The sequence below is a fragment of the Pinus tabuliformis genome, chromosome 2_1 (assembly GCF_031772625.1).
Source record: "Pinus tabuliformis cultivar Carrire ecotype Pingquan chromosome 2_1, CPIR1, whole genome shotgun sequence".
NCBI classification, from domain to species: domain Eukaryota; kingdom Viridiplantae; phylum Streptophyta; class Pinopsida; order Pinales; family Pinaceae; genus Pinus; species Pinus tabuliformis.
This window is the reverse complement of record NC_142299.1, coordinates 974473565-974498612: the sequence shown is the minus strand read 5'-3', so window position 1 is coordinate 974498612 and position 25048 is coordinate 974473565.

Below are 25048 nucleotides of genomic sequence, written 5' to 3'. Positions count from 1 at the left end.
CTGTGTAAAAGGAACATAGCAGGTCCCCATCGATGTGCTCTATGCAAAAACGCACTGGAAACCTCAGATCATATGTTTATCAATTGTGAGTATGCGAAGAAGACCTAGTCTATCTTTTTGACCGAACTGAATGTGAGACCCACAGCTCATTGTTCGATTGCAGATATGTTCTCCTCTTGGAAGGCCAGTTATTCTCACAATATCGCTGACAAATCTCTATGGTATAAGGTATGGATTGCTGCCCCAAAATATGTATGCTGGAAGCTATGGCTAGCCCGGAACGAAATCATCTTCAACCAAAATGAAATACCTGCAGAAAAAGTGGCAGAACAGGCAAAGAAACTCCTTTTAGAAACTCTGAACTACTCTTCAGTCAAAGATGATAACTCCCTCCGAACAGAGGAAAGGGCATGGCTGGATGACTTCTCTTGCAAGACCAGACCTTCAGCAATCACTCGGCCAACCCATAAGGAAAGATGGCAGATTCGAGAATCCGTGGACAGATTTCAGCAGTGGTGGAAATCCCAGGGCAAGTGCACTATCTTCTTCGATGGTGCCTCAAAAGGCAATCCAGGTAGATCAGGAGCAGGAGGGGTAATCTTCTATCCGAACGGGGAAAAAGATGATTTCAGTTGGGGACTCGGAATGAAAACCAACAATCAGGCTGAAGCACTCAGTCTTTTAAAAGCTTGCCAATTAGCCAGAAAAGAAAGCCCAAGCGAAATCCTTATTTTTGGAGATTCAGAATTGTTGATAAAGTCATTAATAAGCAAGAAACGGCTCAAGGATCCAGTGTTAAACAAACAGCTCTCAAGAGTGAGCAGAATCCTGAAGGACTTCTCCTCGGTGCAAACATTCCACATACTCAGAGATCTAAACAAGGAAGCAGACAGATTGGCAAACATAGGATGCACTCTACAAAATGAAATGATCAGCATAAATGCAGGTGCTTTGAAAACGACAATTATTCCCTAATCGGAATAGGAGCTCATGTAAAATCTACGAATTGTAATGGTTGATTAGGCTTTGCCCAACCCAAATTTATCAATAAAACACAATCACTTAAAAACAAAAAAACCTTATTAATAAAATAAATATTATTAAATGCAACATAGTGTGTATGTAAATTACTTATATATAAGTAACAAAAGTAAAACAAAAATTGTGAAATATAATAATATTTTTATTGGTTGACAATCCAATCGACATATTCAATATTCTTTTACACAAACAGCGAAAAAAATTATGACCATCAAGCAAATAATAGATCGTTATGCCAATCACGTGGATTAGCAACCATACGATGGTAACGTGCGTACTTTGTTAATTCTCATACGATGGTACTTTCTTAATTCTAATAAGAGGGGACATCATAGAACGACGTTATAGTTCAAGAATGAAGAGAACATTTTTATACTAACGTTAAAAGAATTTCTTATTTTTATTTTGTTAAATTATTACAATAAAATTTTTAATTTTGGTTCACATGATATATATTTTTATATGGGAAAACTTATTATAATTTAGTAGTCAAATTAACATAAGATTTTAAATCGTAAAAAAATTTCATTATTTTTCATATTTTTGTTTTAAATTTAATTATAATTATATTAAAAATCAAAATTCTGTTTTTGTAAAGAAAATTATACTAATAAAATGATCAAATTTATCATGAACAATATATAAAAAAATTTCATATGTCAATCCCTTTTTGAGTGAAAAACTTGAATTACAAGCCACATTACATAGTTGAATTGGTAGTAAGCCTATGTTGTGTAACCCAAGACCCAAGTCTGAGCCCCGACAATTGATAGGCCACAAAGCTATTTTTTATTTCTTCCCATATGTTTCATTATGTCAAACAGATAACAAGTCAGTTCAAAATGAAAGATACATGGAAAGAACATCCATAAAATCTTCTTCGAACTGCCCTGAATTTTGCCTGTAATGTCTCCAAAATTTGCCCCTTCTTCAGAATTGTCAGCGAGTGCCTTAGTCCCCAACTAAGTCCCTGGTAGTTTTGTAATGTTTCGTAGGGGTCCCCAAGTCCCTCGAATTTTACAATGTTGGGTATGAGTCCGCATGCAACATAGGATAAATGTAAATTTTTCCACGAAATTATGAAAGTCCTTAAAGGTTTTCCTAGAAATGTGTGTATGATTCCCCATGCAACCCAGTTGTCAATTTGACAAACACCTATTTCCATTGCCAAAGCCTCAAGAACCATATTAAATACTGCATCCTTAACCGATTTGTCAATTTTACCAACACCTTTTTCCATTGTCAAAGCCTGAAGCATGATATTAAAGACTGCATCGTTATGGTTAAGTTGCAAACTCTAATCCCTAAACCTCAAGTTCTTTAGAAGCCCTCTCTCATTTTAAAGCTAGCCAAGATGAAAGGGAAAATGTGTGTCAAAAGGGATCCAAAGCTAGCAAGAAGCCTCAAACCCAAGCGACTCTTCAGCCAATTGCCTCCATGTTAGGCAATAAAGGGCTCTCCTAGTATACCATCATTGCACTTGAATTTGCAGATTCTGTCCCTTAGAGAAGTCAAATCCACAATGATGCTAAAAGATAGAGCTCAAATCCACAATGATGCTGAAAGGAATGCTCCATATCTACCCAACCTACTAAATCAACACACGGAAAAAACAAGGAAGTTGAAGCGCATCCAAAGAAAACTAAGATAATACGCGAAGTTTATCCATTGATTATAGCATGGGTATCCAATTCATTTTGAGAATTTAATGAGGAACAATTTCATATGGATATTAAAATGAAACCACGGTAGGAGAAAGGTATTTATATATATGCACATTTTCATACATCCTAGCCCACAAGGAAGGGAACGGTGGGCATATAACGAAGCAATTTCACCAAAGGAAAGCTCTGACAATACTCCAAGGGATGACTTAAGTGAATGAAATTTCACAAAAAGAACATCTGCAAAGACTTGGATTGATGATTTAATGAACGAAAATGAAGAAGCAGAGTATATATGGTAAGAGTCAACCTAAAAGTTTAACAAGTATCTATGTGAAGACTAGAACTTATTATTAAATGCAGGAAAATTTACCACAAAAATTCCCTGCTGAGACTAACCAAGTTACAAGGCCTGAAGATTTTCCTCATATTGTATCTAAGAATTTAACAAAGAGGTCTTTATGGTCTGATTACATCTGGATTCCTTTTTTTGATTAAATAGTTTCATGGCAGAATGATCTCATTATTCACTGGAAACAAAATAATAAATGGTGATATCATAGTCACCTCTAAGCCTCATTATTTTCAGGATTACATTGAAAGATATGTCCATAATGTTCTGAGTATGATTTATGGGCTTTTATAAATTCATCCAATGAAGCAATTAAGTGCAATGTATTTCAAATCAAAATCATGACAACTAATATGGATCAGAAGTAACATGTGTCAAACAGAAACTCCACTCCATGATTTACTTGCTTTTTTCTATATTACTTACAAAATCTATGCTTATGCAAAATATATAAATAACAGTAAGATGGTAAAAGTAATATTGTGAGATATTATCCCTTCCCTTTCAGTAATAGAAAGGAGAAAAATCGAGAGGCATGGATATGCTTTCAAGTGGTATTATCCTAGTATGTATTACACCCAATATTATCAACCCCTAGATATTAGTCACCATATTACTCCTGACTGCAAATGTCCAAGAGCATCTTCCTGCTACCAATAATCTTGGTGAAGAAGTCATCAATAAAGATATTGAAAGAGTGTTCCAATTGTTGAATTTTTTCAATCAATCTCTATAGGTTTTCAGGATAGTTGTTATCACTCCAATGGGATCCCATGGACCTTAGATATTGTTGGCTCCAATGCTTCCACATCAAGGATTATTTTTTTTCAACGTCATATAAAACAATGCAAGCCTACTATACACAATAGTGTTAATAAAAGACCTTACATGATCTATCTCAATATCCACTCCACATTGCAGGCAGGATGGAGAGGAAAAAGCGGAAGACCTAAAACATAGATTATGCACATAAATTGAATTCTCATTGAAAACATACACCAACCCCCAAACCAGCAACATGAGAAGCAATGAGCTTATATTCTTCATCAAACACATATCCCTTTCATTGCATACACGATCCCTCTGAGACCATTGGACCCATTCACTTTAGAAAATTGGCTTGGAAAGCCTTATCATCAAATTGCAAAAATGGTTTCCCACGTGCTTCAATCTTGGTTTCTATCAACATTTTGTTCTCTTCTTCGAAGTTGATGGCCTCAAACTCCCTAATACAATCCTCATCATGTGCCTACATTGTTAGCATTCAATGGATAGAAACATCCTGACATGTTATGGAAGAACCTTTCAACTACATAGGGGTAATAACACCACGTCGCTTTCACCAATCCATCAAGCCACGGTTGATATAATCTCACTGTTGACATAGTCTCGGTCTCTTGATAAATAAAAGAACTGAAATTCATATTTTTTTCTCATGAAAAAAATGACATATACAAGAGTCACATTTATCATCTTATTTTGAGTTTGATAGTCATTACACAACACACAACACAAACAAGACATGATAAAAGTTCATAATGTGTAGAAATTGTGAAGATTTTGGGACCAAATTGTCATTCATGGTTCCATTCAATGAATATTTAAAATAGTGTTTATTTGTTATTTAGACCGCGGATTCAACGAATTTGAAAACTATGCTTACTGGTTTTGTGATTTGAAGTAAAATAAGGACGGTAATTTCAGAGATTGCATTAAAAATTTCCCCATTTATAGGCTACTAAAACTATGGTCACTTGTGTGACAGTTCAACCATTTCACTGCGGTCCCATAGAGTTCATTTTCAATTTTCTTAGCAACATCTACTAAGAAAAAGGATGGAGTAGCTAGCCTAGAAAAAATAGTATGGGGCTTGCATGAATTCTCCCTTTCTATGATCTGTGATTTATGTATTATTGGAAAAAATCCAATGTCCAGCTCCTGATTACAATGAACTTATTCCAATGGGGATGGAATTTTTTTTCTAAAGAACAATGCAAGTTTGGTAGGAATGCTATACAGTGAAATCATAATTTTTTTATAGAAGATTGACAAATATTGTTGGCAAACTTCCAATGTCCAACACTTGATTCCAATGCCCTTATTCTAGTGGGGGACGATAAAAAATAAAGAAAAAAACAACAATCTAAACAATAGGACTGACTACTTTTAAGGTAAGTTTTGGTTTGTTTAAATCAATGCTTTTGTTCTTGTTACATATGATCACCCAAAAATGTGGAGCCTAACAGACTCCAAGGAACTACTAGGTTAAAACTAATGCCTAACTCCATCTAATTGTGGGTTATTTTCTATGTTTGAAACTAAGTATTCGATATACGTTTCTCTTATTTATTTTCTAGGAAAGTTGCATCATCATAGGTCCTACTATGGTGTCTTTGATCCTATTTTGTTGGCACCTTAGCAATTATAGAGTTAATTTAGAAAATTAATTGCTTAGATAACATTTACCTTGAGTGGTTGATTAGCATATATTGCATGCTGGAACTATTAAGCATCGCTATATAATCATACGGAGGATCTCTAAAATTGGTCATTTTAATTTGGAATTATCTACAATCGGTAACTTTGTTGAGGAATAAGAAGAAATTAGCTTTGTATGGTATTTGAAGTGGCTTCAACATTTGTTCCGTAAGAATAGCAATACAACTTCTTAAATAGAATGGAATCTTTCTTCTTGGGTGAGAAAGGCAAGTCTTCCTTTCCCATGCTTGGCTGCAGCTCCATATCCCCCAAAAAAAAATGTGGGAGGGATGAGCAAGTTATGCATTGTTATGCCCAGAAAGTGCAGAGGGAAGTTCTCAAAACTATTGTGGGTTTGCTTCATTCTTTGGAGAGAGCAACAATCACATGCAGGAACTTAGAAAAACATCCCTCTAGGCCACTTGTCATCTTTCTATGTGGTTGGATTATGTGTTCAACCATTCAATCAGGCTAAGGTAGTTGAATGAAGCAAGCATTTGGAGCCTAATTCTTGAAGCTAATAAAAAAAAATTAAGGTTGAACAGTGATGCCCTAACCAAACACCCACTAGGGCACAAACGATGGGTTTATTTTGAATCCTCTTACGTACATTTGGAAGGTAGATTTGTGAGAACGCTTGGCACATTTTTAAGGTTAATTTCTCATATTTAACATAGAGCAGCTAGAGGGAGTTTCAATTTGTTGCGTTCTGTGAAATCTGTCAGCTGTAGAGATTGGTCTATGTTGCGTAATGTTTGAATGTTCACACTATCGTCTTAGTAAGAGAATTATTATTTCTTGGTATGTTGATGATTGGTTTTCACTATTGATATTGAAGATTTTAATAAAATTTTAATGGGCTAGCACTAAGCTTTGCATTTTAGGGCAAGGCAAGGTCAACATGGTTATTACTTTTAATGCTTATACATGTTCTCTCGAATTGTCATTGGTTGTGACCTGAATATACGAGCTTAACAATTTTTGCAAATATTGCCTCCAACTATACTCTCTTAGGTCTCTTAAGTTGTCTTGATTTTATGATTTTAACCCATAGGAAAGAGTAATTGGTTAGCTTCCTCAATTTTGTAGTTTAGTTGGTTATGGGTGAAAATATGCAATTTTTGTATGGATTATTATTTCATTTGAAGTTTTTGCATCAATTTTTTTGGCAGTTTCAATTTCACTTTTAAGTTTTGTTCATTATTTCATAGCCTTTCAAGATGTTATACTTCTAATGGTACCCTTTCATGGAAAATGAATATTGTTTTAGAAGATCAGAGTCATGGATCTTATTTATCTCTCATTGTAAATGTAATTTAATCATTTAACATAGAAAACAAGTGGATCTCATAGATTCTGCCACAAAACCACAGATTTTTGGCAATGGAGGAGGAGCCATTTCTAAACTTTTGTACGTGGTTTTAGATATTAGGAATACAAATATATGAACTTACAAATATGAGGCAACTTCTGTGAGTTGGCAATGTCTAAGCTTTCAACTATCCCTTGGTATGAGTGAATTATGTATACTGTCCCTTGGTATGAGTGAATTATATATGCACAGTTTAAGCTTATCCAAGACAAATAGTCCAGCACCAATCTGCATCCTTTCTTGAGGCTACTGTAGAAGATTTGTTCTACAAAACTACCTCATACTTACAGATTGTGGTTCAAGTGTTAACAATGAGCACTAAAGTTATTTTAGTTAGAGTGAGTAATGATAGGACATACATCCTTGTATAGAAATTGCAATGAGATTCTTCTTAAAGGTGACTTAATTGTATCACATTGATTTTGACATGAAAACATCAGTAAAATAATATAAGTTGTTGCAGCTGGTACACCTATTAAGGAGCAGTAATGTTGTTTTTGCTGAGCCTAACAAGGATTATCAAATAAACTATTTATTGGTCCCCATGGTACACATTATCAAGATCTTGTTTGTTCCCTTAACTGTAAGTGAAAAAAAAATTAGATTCATAGTACAGGGTACCATTAATCATGTGAGCCATTAATCATTAAGTGCAAAGTGTGGATTATCAAGCATGTATTCTAGCTGAAAAAATTAATAGAAGTAGGAAGTCCAATTGGCCAATTTTCTTTGCCAACTGTACATATTTCAAAAGCACATGTATTACTTTGTTTAGGTTCCAAAGACCTTCTAGGGAAAATTAATAAGCATTGAGTCATTCATTAAATTTAGGTGATTTGCAGAAGCACAAATGAAGCTTCTATCAAATGGTTTAAATGAAGCAATATTAATTCAATAATTAATAAAAAATATAGTCTTAGGCACCCTAAATCAATTTTAGTTTATACAACTTTAGAATTTCATTTCTGCTACATCTTTGCATCTTATTTAGATTTTCCCATTCCCATGTCGCGATTGTTCTTCAATTTATGCCTTACGATGTTTCCTTTGCAACATGTGGTGCAAATGCTAGTTTAAAATGTTACATGCCAACTCCATATTGGACATTGAAAGAATTATAAATCTATGCATACCTTAAATTAGAAAGAGCCTATTAATGGAAAAATTATTTTTATATGTGGCCTATTGAATATATATATAAAAAGAAAAAGTCAAACAAAAATTGTTAAATATGACACTACGCCTCACAACCAAATCTTCAATATTTTTGTACACAAACTTCGAGTAAAAAAGTCATGCAACCATCAAAAGAATAATATAATGAATTCAACATATTGTTATGCCAATCACGTGGATTAGCGACCATATGATGATAACATGCATACTTTGTCAAGAATGAAGAGAATATTTTTATATTAGCATTTTCACCAAAAGAGTGCAAAGACATGTCAATAGAAGTGTAGATAAATGTAGAGTGATGCAGAGGTAGCAGATAGGAAACAAGGATGTGAACATAGAAGACATGAGGAATTAGGAGGCTCAAATATTCGTAAAGTAGAATTTTCGAGGTGGTTAAACTTAGATTATAGAATCTACAAAATATAATAATGCTATCACCAAACTCATAACTAAACTAGAAGCAATCTTCAAAGAGACATTAAGTATGCTGGAAAAAGCATAAGTTTAAATTAGGATGTTTAGTTATAAAATTAAAGAGGTATATTAATGAAATTATAATTATATTTTGCTAAAAATGAATTTATAATGAGAGTAATATATTAGTAGAAATGTAATTACAATCACAAGAGATAATACATTCTTTGTAATTTTAATAGTTGAGATTTGTAAAATGATTATGGTAAATTATATAATAATATAGAAGAGAAATAAATTTCATTGTTAAATCTATAAAAAAGTATATATTCAAATATATAATATTCACAAATTCACCATCCGCAAAACCCAAAAATTAGATTTAATCAGTGCCTTTCCATTCCGTCCGATCTGAGGCCCTGCATATGGATTGATAAAAGGATAAAATATAAACATTCAAGAAGGGATTAAATACATATAACTTTAACCTCCACTTTATAAGCAATTCATGTGCTATATGAATTATACGAATTTTGATGTTAAGAGAAAAAACAATTTTTTTTAACAACCAATAAAAGTTACCTTGAATTTTAATTTTTGCGTAATAAACATTTGTAAGTGTAATAAACACCAAGTTACCTACATATAAACTACCCACCCATTTTGATTGCAAACTTAAACTATACGATCTATATTTGCAATATATACTATACTACCCAATTCCTGCACCTAAAAATGACTATGCTCAACGTATTTTCCACATCGAACCAGCATCGGTGACACCTGCTTCCTATCACACATAGCTTGTGTCGGTCTACAATATTAATGTAATGTCGTAATGTACTACGACACTGGGGCATGTATGAATGATTCATGTTATGAATGTCAATCAACATATCTTCGAACATACTTTTATATGAGGCTTTTATATATATATATATAGTGTCAGTGACGTGTGTCATACGTTTCGATTTAAAAAACTCATGCAAGGATGAACGTGTCAATTTAAAAAACTCATGCAAAGGATGAACGTGTCAATTTAAAAAACTCATGCAGGATAGGGCGCTGACCAAGGTATCTATAATGATCTGGCATTCTGGACAATTGAGATCCCATCAAACTTTTGGGCGGTGGAGATTTGGCGGGTGGCAGTTAGGGTAATGACTAACCACAACGCGCTTGTCTTCTATCAGCTCTAACAAGTCGAAGTGAAAAGGTATTTAGTAGTCATATCACAAATATCAGAGTTCTTGATTGAAGTCTCACTCGATTCACTCTTTAAGCATATCATGCTCGATTAAAAGATCGAGCCGCCTTTTTGTTGTTCTTGTTATTGATCGGACATGTTTCCTACCTAACCAACTATAAGCCCGGGCTACAAACAAAAAGATGCGAAGTCCCGCGAGAACTGTTTTTTAAGGGGTTGCTCTTAGCTGCCTACCAAAGCCCTCTTTCCTTTAGCGTGTCTAGTATCTAAGCTCGATGATGGAATCTCACCTCTTCCCGCTCAATCCATTCATGTCAATCTCAATGCCACAACAAAATACAATAAAACCTCCAAGGTCACACCAAAGGCACATCTGACTAAGTTTAAGTGACTTTTATAAGCACACACGCACATGAGCATGGTACATAGGTATCAAGAATGGTTATAATGTAATAGGTATTTAGTAGATAGATTTTTTTACATATGACTCGATGATTTTATGTATAATGTTATGGAAAAAAAAATCATAGCTTGCTAGTAGGTAGCTTTCATGTTTTTGAGATTTCCTTATAAAAGGACGTGTAATGTTAGCATCATAGTAAGATTTCCTTATAAAACAGGGTTAATTTGTACTAGGCTCATGAAATTACTAACCTCATACATAACTCTCTTAGGAGAAACCAATAGTATCTCTGCTCCATTGCCATATCTTTTGTCGTTTTCCATTGATGGGGCGGCGTTAATAAGTTGGCTATCAATGCAGAGGTTTGGGTAGCTGCAGGCTTGTATGAGTGGCAGAGTGGGTCAAGGGGCCATGGAGCCTTGAAGAGGATGCAACACTGCACAAGCTGGTGGAGAAATATAGGCCACAGAACTGGTCTCATATTAGTAGAGGAACTCTGTGGTCTCAGATTAGTAGAGAAATTACGGGATGCTTGGGGAAATCTTGCCGGCTACGGTGGTGCAACCAAATGAGCTTCCAGGTGGAGCACCGCCATTTTAGTCCACATGAAGATGCCACCATCATACAATCCTGTGTGTGCCATGGAAAAAAGTGGGCTACGATTGTATGCCTCCTCCCTGGTCTCACCGACAACACTATCAACAACCACTGGAACTTGACCCTATGACGTTGCTATCATGATGAGAAAGACCAGAGAAATGGGCTAGCTATGAACTTGGAGTCAACAGTTGAGGACAAAGAACTGATGACTCTGATGACACTTGCCATTGCCACGGAAAATTCCAACGACCTTAGTGTTCACATTGGTTGCAGACAATGTTATTAAACAGAGCAACAATGGTTGCAACGCTAATGAAAATCAGGGATATTTTGAGGTCGAGTCCTATAGGCTTAAATATGATGGAGAGAATACATCAACACGGTGATACTGTTTATTTGAGACACCTGTTGAGGAAAAAAAATCTCAACACTGTCACCAACAACAACCTCACAATATAATGCCTATTAGCATAATTAAGGGTGAAATAATAAGAGAATGGGATGGGCGAAGTTCTTATTGCATTTTTTTGAACTTATGCGGATAGGAAAAGTTTTTATCGCTTCAATTTTTTGGAATTTACTTTTCTTAAAATTAGGAAACATAATTTCGATGAGATTGTAATGTTTTCTTTCTAAATTTTGTTTTTAGTTGTAAATTTGGATTTAATTAATTTTTAGATATTTAGTTTATGTAAAATTATGATTTTTACAAAAATTTTGGTTAGATCTTGACGAAAAATGATTAATTATTTTATTAAAAACAGTTACAAATATCACCTTGTTAAATTAATACAATAAGATCTTTAATTTTCATTAATATGAGTTTTCTATTGTTCAAAACATTTAATTATATCTAACATTTTTGTTTTAAATTTAATTATAAATATATCAAAAATTTAAATTCCACTTCTGTAATTCCACCTAAATTATCTATTTCTCAAAATAATCCATTAAAACATACTACCAATAGAGAACCATCTCAACCAAAAAATTACCATTTGCATAAATCTTTCCATATAGAAACTACTTTTTGAGTGAAAACTTGAAAAAATGTTTACACTACAAAAGAATATATATATATATATATATATATATATATATATATATATCATGAGAGGGATTAATTATTTTGTGTTGCAAATACTTTTTCAAGTTTTTAACTCTAAAAAGGGATTTCCATATGAAAATATTTGATCCATTTCTAGGAATAGTAAATTTGTGGTGTATATATATATATATATATATATATATATATATATATATATATATATATCCCATGGGTAATGCAAAAGTTAATACAAGGTTTTGTATGAGGAAGATTTGTAACTCCTCCAACAATAAAAATAATTCAGTGTGTGTCTATGTATACAGTTATGAGTACAAGGGGAATGTATTAACATTTTAATGTGAATCATAAATAAATTATTTTCTATATATTATATAAAACTGGTGAAAACAAAAAATGTCTTCAGATAAAACATTTTATTAGTGTTTTGCTCAAAATCAACATAGATCTATCTTAACTCCAGAGCTACTAAGAAGCCAAAGGAATCAAATTTATCATACTGCAAATCTTCCCTCAAGTTTTGCACTCAAAAAGAGGTTTGCATCTTGAGAGATTTGATGTGTGTCAATGTTTGGTAGATTCCGAGTAAGACAAATCTATGTTGATGATAATAGTATAAGGAAAATGGTTTAGTGTGTGTAAAAATTCTAGCTGGTACGAGAGCTCCATCTATACTTTGGATTTACCAAACGCTAGCAGAGATCAAATAATTTAGCGTGTGCGATATCTCTCTCTCTCTCTCTCTCTCTATCTCGATATATATATCGATATATATATATATATATATATTTATATATATATATATATATATATATATATATAATTATATAAAGAATTTAGTGTCTGCCATCTCGTAGATTCCACTCTACACTAGACAAAGAAGTTGAATGAGCAAGAAGTAAAAATGAAGGAAGCAAGTGATCCTGGTAGCTGTTTGAATGTTATAGCTAAATCTATGATTTTTTGGCAGATATACACTAAATAATGTAAGAATCCTTGAATGAATGAGCAAGAAGTTGGTGAAAAAATAGAAATGGAAGCAAGTGATCCGGTGGTATAGTCATGTTTGAATGTTATATTTTTTTGCTAAATACTATGAAGTTTTTTGGCAGATATATAGAATAAATAATGTAAGAATCCTTGAATGGGAAAAACCAAGCAGAACTAGAATGTTTAGCGAACAATACTGGTCAACTGTTGAACAAGAATGATCTTCAAATCAATATAATCTAAACATTTCTTTAAAGAAAGTTAAATTACATATTACATGTCAACTCCATATTAAGAATCTAATAAATTACATATCTCCCTCACAAAACGGGAAAACAATTAAGGAATTATTTTATTTAAATTACTTTATTTTCTCTATATAAGGTTGATATACAATTATGCTATTTAATATGTAATTGGGATATGTAATTTATGGTGGACACTAATTTTTTATCATGAATAATTTTTTTCTTTTAAATATTACATTCCAATTGAACATATAATGAATTACACATCATATAATATGAATAATTTTATTTTTACATGCCATCCCCGGGTGTAGCTCAGTTGGCCATCACAATGAAATTAAAGACTTGTGAGTAAGAGATGGAAGGTTCAATGCTCTCGAACCTAACTCGACCTAGGAGAGGAGGAGAGCTAGTAGGAGGTTTATGTGACAACAACTCCCTCATATTAGGCTCTAGACCATGTATGGATGCAACAATACCTTGAAATTCACATTAGACATCTATATTATGTAGAATACATACCTTAAATTGACCTTTAAATATACTTAAAAAATGATCAAAATGTTGAAATGTTTTAACCATAAAAATATATTTATTTTTATTTCTTTATATAACATATACATATATGCATAAATGACATTGAAATATTTTATTTATGGAGTACATTGTCCATATTAAAGTGTTTTTTTTGTTACTAATATATTTTTAAATACATGTCAATATTAGTTAACCTTGAATAGTGAAATATTTTATGGATGTCCACATTGAATATTTTTATTATTATTAATATTTTTTAAATGTTAAATATCCATTTTATATTAAAAATTAAATGAACTACAAGTCTTCATTTTATTAGGAACTTTTTACTTTTTATTGTTTCTTCCGTGTCGAAATTGGAAAACACACACACACACACACACACATGCACATATATATTGAAATATATCACTTAAGATGGATATTTAAACAATTTATTTCAGATTTATATTGAAATATTTAGGAGGAAAATTAATCCTTCTCACTCTGCAATACATATAAAATATTTAAACATTAATTCTTATGCATAAATTTCTAACCCACCAAGGAAAAATTGGAAGTCTTTAGGTAACATATTTTGTTTTTGTCATGGACTACATAATAGGATTAAGCACTTTATTTGAGAAGGGATGGAATTAGTTACAAACTCAAAGACTGTTATAAATTTGTTTAATGAGATTATGATATATCACATGCACACATTGTACCTAATCCTTGATGATATCATACAATTAATACATGCTTTTGATTGGATTTCATGTTTCCATATTTACAGGGAAGGAAAATCCATTGCAGACATACTATCTAATGTAGGATGTATGAAGATTTTGGGAACTTGAAAGATTTCAAAGTAGATAGATGAAAATGTTTCAAAATATTATCACAGACCTTTCATAGAGGATCTATAGATGGAAATATAATTGGAATAGCTACAAATCTACCTATTTTTAGTCTCCCTAATGAAATTCCCGGGTGACTAGGAGGATATGTATGTAATGCTTCTTTTATTAAACACACAAATTGGAAACCAATTCAATTGTATATTATTAAGAATGGTATAAAACATTATGGACATAGTACATATAAATACAACAAGAAAATTGTTCATTCAATTTCCAGGTTTTCTTGGACTCTAATAACTAATCACCATAACACACACTAACCAAAATATGGGAGAAACTAAGGTCTCCACCAGTGATGGTTTAAGGATTATCATAAACTATGGAACTATCATAACAATTCCTCAAATAAACCAACTTTACAATTATGAAATCAATTCCTAGAACAATTCTTATTCTTACATTTTTTGCTAGTGGAAGTGCTCCTTAACAAATATCAACATGCCAAAAACATGCAATCATGCTAATAGAGTATAACTATCATGCAACATAAATCAAAACAACTATGTCTACAATTCTAAATCTAATTTATAAACTAGGAATCTAGGCTTGCAATACAACTTTGATTATATTTGTCTCAGGCTCGCTTGACAAATATTCGAACCTGTAGTAGACCATCAATTACGTCAATTCCCCTCTTATCATGTAGAGGGTGAGAAGATTAATTACTCTTCACTGCAATGTTGGTCAATAATCTAGAACATACCCTGTGGCATGCCCTGTAAATTTTCTTGGTAGTTTTAGACCAATCCCAAGAAGCAATCCATCCAAAATTAGTTTTCTCTCTTACAATGGTCTTATGCTTGAAACATTTGTTTGAATAATGATTCTTCTTTCCACAATGTTCACAAGTATGAATATTATAACAGTGATCTTCCTCATGTCAAATTCTGTCACAATATTGGCATTTAACAGTTTATTGTCGGACAACATCATGCAAAAATCGAACACTATGAAATTGTATAACCATGGAAAAATCAAGAAAATGAAAAAGTACATATTTATCATATCCCACACCAGTTCTGTTTTTGGTGTGCATTATTTCTTCCAATGGTCTAATGAACGTCTTGGGAACTGTAGGTTTCACATTTGTATGCAAATGACCCTTACATAGCCTTGCCTTGTTGGAGAACTAAACATGACTTTCAGTTGCATCTAAATTTGCTCCTAAAATGGTTTGATCCATATCTTACTGCAAATTGGAATCCAGGGTGTCATTCTGAACAAAAACCGGTTAAGAATCACAATTATTCTTCTAAAGTTCATCTTGTTGTAACTTCGACTTAAACTCCAAGACTCAATTTTGCTTTGTGCATTTTGTAAACATGTTGAAATGTTGGATAATATGTCTTTGCTGATTGGATTGCGTCATGAACAATATATGGTATTAGAGCATTCAAAAACTATAATACATTACTAATTTTAGTCATTTTGTAATAGATCAAACTCATAAGGGTGTTTAGTTCAACCCAAAATGCACCTGCTTACAGCATCAATAAGAAAATATTATTGCAAATTATTGATATTTTTGACATTGTCAAACAAAGAAAACCAAAGTAATGTAAGAAAAAATCTAGTCTGATGTTGAATACTAATTGAACAAGCAAACTATATGATGTTATCTTCTTGCTGCCTAACAAGTGCAGTGAGTATCACAACCTCCAAAATTTTCTTCCTCTTATAAAAAATAAATTACCAAGCACAAGGATTTGAACTTGTGACCTCTAATATACCAATTATAACTATATGAGATTTTCTGACCCCAATGTCCTTTTATTTGCTTGATTTTATATCCATAAATTCTATAGTTTAAACTTCAACAAAATGAAAACCAAAGCTTGACAAAAAAAAAAACCTGATGTCAACTTCTTGTGCATCACGATGAAGTAATGATCATTTTTTTCTCAACAAGAACAAAAATTTGATATCTATACAAAATTACTTCACTCAATCAATGGTTGTGTAAGAGTTAACTCCATTACCAATTCTCCGAAACTCCATTACGAATTCCACCTTCATGGTAACTCTCTTCTTACTCATGACATATATTGAAAGAGATAATGGGCATCTTTATTTTTTATTTTTCTTCTCTAAAAATGAAGCCACTCCTTTCCACACAAGAGAAATGTAACTCACGGGTTACTGCATGGACCGACTAAATATATCAGTGAATCAACAATACATGAAAATGACAGAGTATCTTAGACAACTGTATCGACTCGTTTTCATGGTCATATATTGGGGAGGTGAAACACCACACTTCTGTAGCTTCATAGCTTCACTTCACCAGTGCTCTATAAATTAGTGTTCTATCATACACAACACCAGGACTTACAGCTTGTAAAGCTTCACATGCAGCATCAAAACACAATACTTCAACACATTTTTCGATCTTCTTTCACTGAAATCAAACCTCCATTGTTTATTTCAATGGAAGTCATGCGTCCACAAGGTTTTTAGGCCAATAATGTCTCCTCTCTCGCTATCCACTTTTGTAAGTTTACTTAAGCCTTGACCTCCAAGAGTGGTCGGTTTGTGGTCTGAGACATTTCTTATTCGAAAGGAGGTCTCCGGACTCACTTACACAAATTTGTCAATTCCAATCTCTAAATTGGCACCGTCCAAATAACACAAGAAGGAAACTGACCGGAACCAAAAAAATGCAAGAAACTTACATATGTTTGTTGATAGAAAATCCATTTTTTTTTCTTCTAGATCAAATTATGGGTCTTTCCCATACCAATTATTTCATATTGATGGTCCTGGACATTTCTTGGCAATGAATTTCAAATGGAAGTGAAAAATGAGCAAACAACAACGACAAATTTTGTGTAGCATCGAACACACACTGACGGAATATTTCCTTCGTCTGTCTGAATCAGCAAATAAATTCACTTTGGAGGTGAGGACTCACGATGCTCCAAAATATATGTCAATTTGTAATGTAAAACTTCTTAGAAGTCGGAAACAAAGCATATGAGCAGTGATTACATTCTTCACACTAATTCTAGTTGGTCGAGTCTAAGGTTGTTCTACACTAGAACTGGGCCTTTGAGTTAATCGTTTCATGATGTCAATCCATTATTTCATCAATCATTCATTAGTCTCTCTTATAAGAAAGTTAGAATTACTTTATTTTTTTTATAAAAGACTGTGATACTTCATTTTTTGGTGTGGGTTCAATCCCAATAACTTTCACAATCCTATGATTGAAAATCAACAAAACAACTACACCTTTGCATAAACACAAACTTGTGCATCCTTCGATGGCTAAATTAAAAATGATTTACATCTAGACTTATAAAGAAATGAAATATTATTAGGAGAATATTCTTAGTAATATCAAAATACAAATTTTTGTAATTCTCCTCAGTTGCTAACAACCACAATGATCAGGTTCTTGACAATCCAACAAATACAAAAATAAAAGTTGTCATTACAATCAAATCAAACATGAATAAGAGTACCAAATTCTAAGAAAGAAGTTGAGGATAATTCCCAGAATGACCACAAAAGTAGTGGCTCAAGTTATTCTATAGGCGGATAAACCTCTACTTTGATACCACTGTTAAACACACAAATTGGAAACCAATTAAACTGTATAGTATTAAGAATGGTATAAAGAATGATGTACATATTATATATAAATATAACAAGAAAATTGTTGATTCAGTTTCCAGGTTTCTTGGACTTTAATAACTAAAGAAGGAAAGTATCCATGACATTGAAATAATTAGCAGTAAACTAGCCACCAAGAGGATGAGTTGGTATCTAAAGAGACCGCCATATGCTCCAAGGAAGAATACAGAACAAAAAACTCCTACCACTATTGAAACCCTTGTTTCTTCATAAGAACCAGTAGGAGAAAAAGAAAGCACATAATAACTAGAAGATATCGCCCCTGTTGTCACATAGGAACCAAAAAAGGACATAACATTTGAAAAAATTGGGACAGGTGACCTTACCGCTCCACAAGAACTAGAAAGGAGTTCTCTTGGGGAAGGATTCACTTCTATATTGGATTCATATTCAAATGATGAGGCTACGAATGTAGAAATTTTGAATAATTTAACACATATTCAATGGAGATTATCCTGATCATGTACTAATGTGGAAAACATACACAATACATAAGCTCCTCTACGTTGATCAAGAATATAGCAGCATCAATAACAATAAAACATCAAGAGCATTCACACATTAACACAGTATGTATCACGGGGAAAGCATCTCGCTAAAAACCCCACACTATCTGTATATTAATGATTGAGTCATGTAACATTACACAGCATAATACTTCTCACAAGTATCTCCACCTCTGTTACACACAATACAGCTCAGATCTGATCTCCAAATCTCTTCCACTGCTTGCCTGCCTCCACTGCTCAATACCTGCTCAAGAACTGATGAGAATAGCTTCTCAAACTCGTTTTTCACCTGCAAAATAGTCACTCACTCTTTGTGGACGTGAGCAAAGGCTAAAATGTGGGCCAAATACGTGAGCAAACTCATTGGCATACTCAATCCTTTGATTGTGCAAGATCTGATGCACAACTATAGTCACAACTGATAGCAATCTGATTCTCTACCACCTGTCCCTGTTGAACTGAACATGCGCTGACATGCAACTGAGTTAACTGATGTATTCATTAGTTGTATTATGAGTTAATAACTTGTGAATTAATTAATAACTAATTCACTCAACTCATCTCTAGTCTATTTGCCAGTTAGACTAAATACAACCAGTTTAACAAAGCTAAACTGAACACAACTCCATCAACTCCACAATCAACTCCACCAAACTCAACTGATTGAGTTCTAACTGAAGTCATGCATGCAACAACTCAACTGACTCATAAGAAAAGCGTATTTCCTTCTGACAGCTGCATGTGCCACTTCTGTAGCTCAAACTGAAGTGCTCCAAGAGAATAAGATTAAGTTTATAGTCCAAATATTATTGTGAGATAATAATATTTGACTTTTCTATTTTTGACAGCCAGTCTAAAAATAGACTTTGATCACTCACACTGTGATCACTCACACTTTCATCAAAAATAGAAGTCCATCTATTTTTCCCAACTTGATCAATCATCCATAAACATAGACATGATCCATATGTCTAAAAATAGACATAGTCTAAAAATAGACTTGCGCCAAAAATAGCCTGCGGGCCCACTTAGTGAAGGCGACTCTTTTCACTAAGCTCCATCATCTTGTTGCAATCTCAACACTCCCTCTCGACAAGATATGGATTATCAGCAACCCCTATCCTGCCTCGGTGGTACTCGAATTTGCTCCTGGTGAGAGCCTTCGTCAGAATATCAGCATCCTGATCCTCCGTTGGAATGTACGAAAGTAACATGATCCTCCGCTGCACACAATCTCTGATATGATGGTACCTGATGTGCTTGGACCCGAAAAACCCGACCAAGATCATCCTCATCCACACAGATCTCTGCTTCCTGCTGTACCAAGAAACTACTGTCGATCCGATACTGAAGACCCCTCCTGATGTGCTCTTTCTGTCCGTTGGGCTCCCTGCCCAATCTGCATCTGTGAAGCCACATAGCTTCACCTCATCCTCTTGTCTGTACCACAAACCATATCCTGATGTGCCTCTCAAGTAGCGCAATACATGCTTGCCCGCCTTCCAGAAGAGCTTGGTAGGCTTAACCATAGCTTGTGAAAGCTGGTTAACTGCATAGCATATATCAGGTCGTGTATTGACCAAATACATCAGCGACCCCACCAACTGTCGATAAACAGTGGCATCCACTTCTTCTCCCGAAGTGGCATCCTCCTTCCTCCAACCTCCAGGAAGAGGAGTATCAACAGGCTTGCAGCCATGCATGTTGAACTTCTCCAGTATCTCCCGAGCATACTTGCCCTGAGAAACAAACAGTCCACCACTGCGCTGCCATATTTCCAATCCTAGGAAATAGTGAAGGAGGCCCAAATCCTTCATCTCAAACTCTGTAGCAAGATCCTTCTTGCATGACAGTATCAACAGCTCATCACCTGTTAGAATCAAATCATCAACATACAGTACAATGATAAGCAACTTACCCTCCACCACAATCTGGTATAGGTTCGGATCCGCCTCGCTCTTGGAGAATCCAAGTCCTGTGAAATAGCTGTCTATCCGTGTGTACCAAGCACGTGGTGCTTGCTTCAACCCATACAGTGCTCTCTTGAGCCTGCACACATGCGACTCGCTGCTGAAGACTTCAAAGCCTTCGGGTTGCTCAATGTACACCTCCTCCTCAATGACTCCGTTGAGGAACGCAGTCTTCACATCCATCTGATGAATGTGCCATCCCATCTGCGCTGAGAGAGCAAGAATCATCCGTATGGAAGAATACCTTGCGACAGGTGCAAAGGTCTCCTCATAATCGATCCCCTCAATCTGTGAAAAGCCTCGGGCAACAAATCTTGCCTTGTACTTCTCCACACTCCCGTCAGCTGCCTGCTTAACTTTGTAGATCCATCTCGAACCCACCACTGATTTTCCTTCCGGTCTAGGAACAATCTCCCATGCACTGTTTCTGACAATAGAATCATACTCTTCCACCATGGCGTCTACCCATGCGGGATCCTCCACAGCTTCCTCGAAAGAGGATGCCTCAGTCACAACACACTTGCTCATAAGAGCCATGTATCCAGTGTACCGATCAGGTGACTGTCTCTGCCTGCGTTGGGCTGTAGGTGGTCCTACAACTTTCTCTGCATCTTGAGCCAGTCGCTCAGCTTCTGTCAAGCGCTTTCGCCCTCTGATGGTTGGCGCTGCATGAGTGGTCTCTTCCACTCCATGAACCTCGTCCTGTGGCTGATCCACGTCCTGAAGCTCATCCTTAGGAACTAATAGCTCCTCATCTGCATGCAAGTGTAGCTCCCTCTCAAGCGAACACTTCATGGCTTTCTCCTCCTGAAATTTTATATCCCGTCGCACAACAGTTTTACCACTGTCTGGCAAATACACACGATAGTTGTGGGGCGTATCAGTGTACCCCACAAATATCCCAACCTCTGCAGTCGGCTCCAACTTCTTTCTGGCATCCTTCGTCACATGCATGTAAACGTTAGCACCAAAAATCCTCAAATGAGAAAGATCAGGCTTCTTACCAGAATAAGCCTCCTCGGGTGTACTCATGCCAAGTATCCTATGAGGACAACGGTTCTGCACATAAACTGCTGTATTGCATGCTTCCGCCCACAAGTGAAGGGGTAGGCCCTGATCATGCAACATTGCCCGTGCAGCACCCACAATCGTTCTGTTCTTCCGCTCAGCTACCCCGTTCTGCTGTGGGTTATGGGGAGCTATGAGCTCTCTACGAATCCCTTCTGCCTTGCAGAAATCCTTGAACTCGTCCGAGATGTATTCACCACCATTATCGCTCCTAAGAGCCTTCACCTTCTTCCCCGACTCCTTCTCGACCAGTGCTTTGAATTCACAGAACTTTGAATATGTCTCGCTCTTCTTCTGCATGAAGAAGATCCAGCACTTACGAGAGAAATCATCAACAAAAATCACATAATACCTGTGTTTTGTTGTCGAAGCAACTGAGAAAGGTCCACACACGTCTGTGTGAATTCTCTCAAGGATCGTCGTGGCGCGACTATCCTTCTCGTGAAAGGTGGCTTTCACAAACTTCCCCAAAGTACACCCCTTGCACTGATCTGACTGCGCAAGTGTGCCTTTAGGAAGCCCTGTAGTGATCTGCTGCAGTATCTTCAAGGCTCCATGGTGAAGGTGACCCAATCTCCTGTGCCACAACTCGCCATCATCCCGGCTCACCAATCCTTCTGCCTTGCCTGCCATTGCTGCGCATCCATCTACATGCAACTGATAAAGGTTCCTCACTCGAACCCCTATCTTCCGGGTCTCACCAGTTGTCTTGCTGCGCAGGAAGGCCTTTCCCTCGTTGAAAACAACATCATACCCCTTGTCTTCTAACATCGCCACTGAGATGAGATTCTTCTTCAATCCTGGAACATGCATGACTTCCTTCAATACAAAGGGTTTACCAGACTCCCTCTCAAAGCAAATGGTACCGATACCGGTCGCACTGTATCTACCATCATCGCCCATCTCGATGTGCACTCCAAGATCTTTGTCCTCCAGATCAGAGAACAAATCTCTATCTCCCGTCATGTGAAAAGACGCACCACTGTCCAAGAACCACACTGATCCCATCACACTTGAAACCAAGCATGCGATCAATGAAAAATCAAGCTCAAACTGAGAAGCTAAGGCCTCTCCCCTTGCAGATCCAGCAGCTTGCTTGTTCTTCTTCTTCTGCGGACAATTTGTGGCATAGTGTCCGTGCTGGTGACAGTGAAAACACTTCACCTTGGACATATCCTGCTTCTTGCCTTTCGCACCGGAATGAGAAGCTTTCTTGTTCTTCCCCTTCTTTGCTTTGGCAGCTAAAGCGCAATTCTCTTCATCAGATACCTTTGATGAAGATCCATTCTCACCTCTATTGTTACTGAGTTTATCCTTGAGCGCCAGGTCGCTCTTGCTTTGGAATAACATTTGCAATCCGTTGAAAGACATTTCAACAACACTGCTGCAAATTCGATTTTCCACCAGCTCCAAACTCAACTGCTTCCGATCTAGAATTCGTGAGAACAAAATATTTCTCGTACAGAGATGGACTGTATGGGATTTTACCGGATATTTCACCTTCCAAAGGAAGGATGAATCCAGAGGCTACCTGGCCCGATTACAGACTCTGCCTGAAGAAATAGAATGTAAACACTTCCTCAATAGTAGATCTGATGATCAATCCTTGCTTGATATCCTGTAAAAATCTCTTCTACAAATCAAGCTGCTCAGATACCATGTAGAAACTTTTTCTACAATTATCTAGCTCCGCTACCATGTAGAAACTTTTTCTACAATTATCTAGCTCTGATACCATGTAGAAATTTTGAATAATTTAACACATATTCAATGGATATTATCCTGATCATGTACTAATGCGGAAAACATACACAATACATAAGCTCCTCTACGTTGATCAAGAATATAGCAGCATCAATAACAATAAAACATCAAGAGCATTCACACATTAACACAGTATGTATCACGGGGAAAGCATCTCGCTAAAAACCCCACACTATCTGTATATTAATGATTGAGTCATGTAACATTACACAGCATAATACTTCTCACAAGTATCTCCACCTCTGTTACACACAATACAGCTCAGATCTGATCTCCAAATCTCTTCCACTGCTTGCCTGCCTCCACTGCTCAATACCTGCTCAAGAACTGATGAGAATAGCTTCTCAAACTCGTTTTTCACCTGCAAAATAGTCACTCACTCTTTGTGGACGTGAGCAAAGGCTAAAATGTGGGCCAAATACGTGAGCAAACTCATTGGCATACTCAATCCTTTGATTGTGCAAGATCTGATGCACAACTATAGTCACAACTGATAGCAATCTGATTCTCTACCACCTGTCCCTGTTGAACTGAACATGCACTGACATGCAACTGAGTTAACTGATGTATTCATTAGTTGTATTATGAGTTAATAACTTGTGAATTAATTAATAACTAATTCACTCAACTCATCTCTAGTCTATTTGCCAGTTAGACTAAATACAACCAGTTTAACAAAGCTAAACTGAACACAACTCCATCAACTCCACAATCAACTCCACCAAACTCAACTGATTGAGTTCTAACTGAAGTCATGCATGCAACAACTCAACTGACTCATAAGAAAAGCGTATTTCCTTCTGACAGCTGCATGTGCCACTTCTGTAGCTCAAACTGAAGTGCTCCAAGAGAATAAGATTAAGTTTATAGTCCAAATATTATTGTGAGATAATAATATTTGACTTTTCTATTTTTGACAGCCAGTCTAAAAATAGACTTTGATCACTCACACTGTGATCACTCACACTTTCATCAAAAATAGAAGTCCATCTATTTTTCCCAACTTGATCAATCATCCATAAACATAGACATGATCCATATGTCTAAAAATAGACATAGTCTAAAAATAGACTTGCGCCAAAAATAGCCTGCGGGCCCACTTAGTGAAGGCGACTCTTTTCACTAAGCTCCATCATCTTGTTGCAATCTCAACAACAAACACAAATTTTTCCACTCCCAAGGGTGCAGCTACTACTACTTGTGTATATATAGTTGTTTTTACACCTGAGGATGCTACTATTGCCACTCATGTAGGCACACCTCTTGCCACTCCTATAGATGCTAGCATTGTTGATCATGAAAAGGTAATTATTTCTACTCTTGTGGGCACACATGCTACCACTCCTATGGACTCTAGTGTTGTTGATTGAGGAGAACCAATTGCTTTTGTTCCCATAGAGCATAAAAATGCAAGGCATTTTTCATATTTATCTCTGCATACATCACTCATTCAACAAAATAAACTACTCAGAATGAAGAATTGAACATTGCAAATAATGATTAATGCAATGAGTAAAAACTTAGATAAAGGGAAATCATTTAAGGGACTAGATTGTCTCACCATGGAAATATAATCTCTTGCTAATAGGGAACCCACTAAACAACAAAAGGAGACAACCGTTAATGAAGAAAGAAGAAACCCTAAATG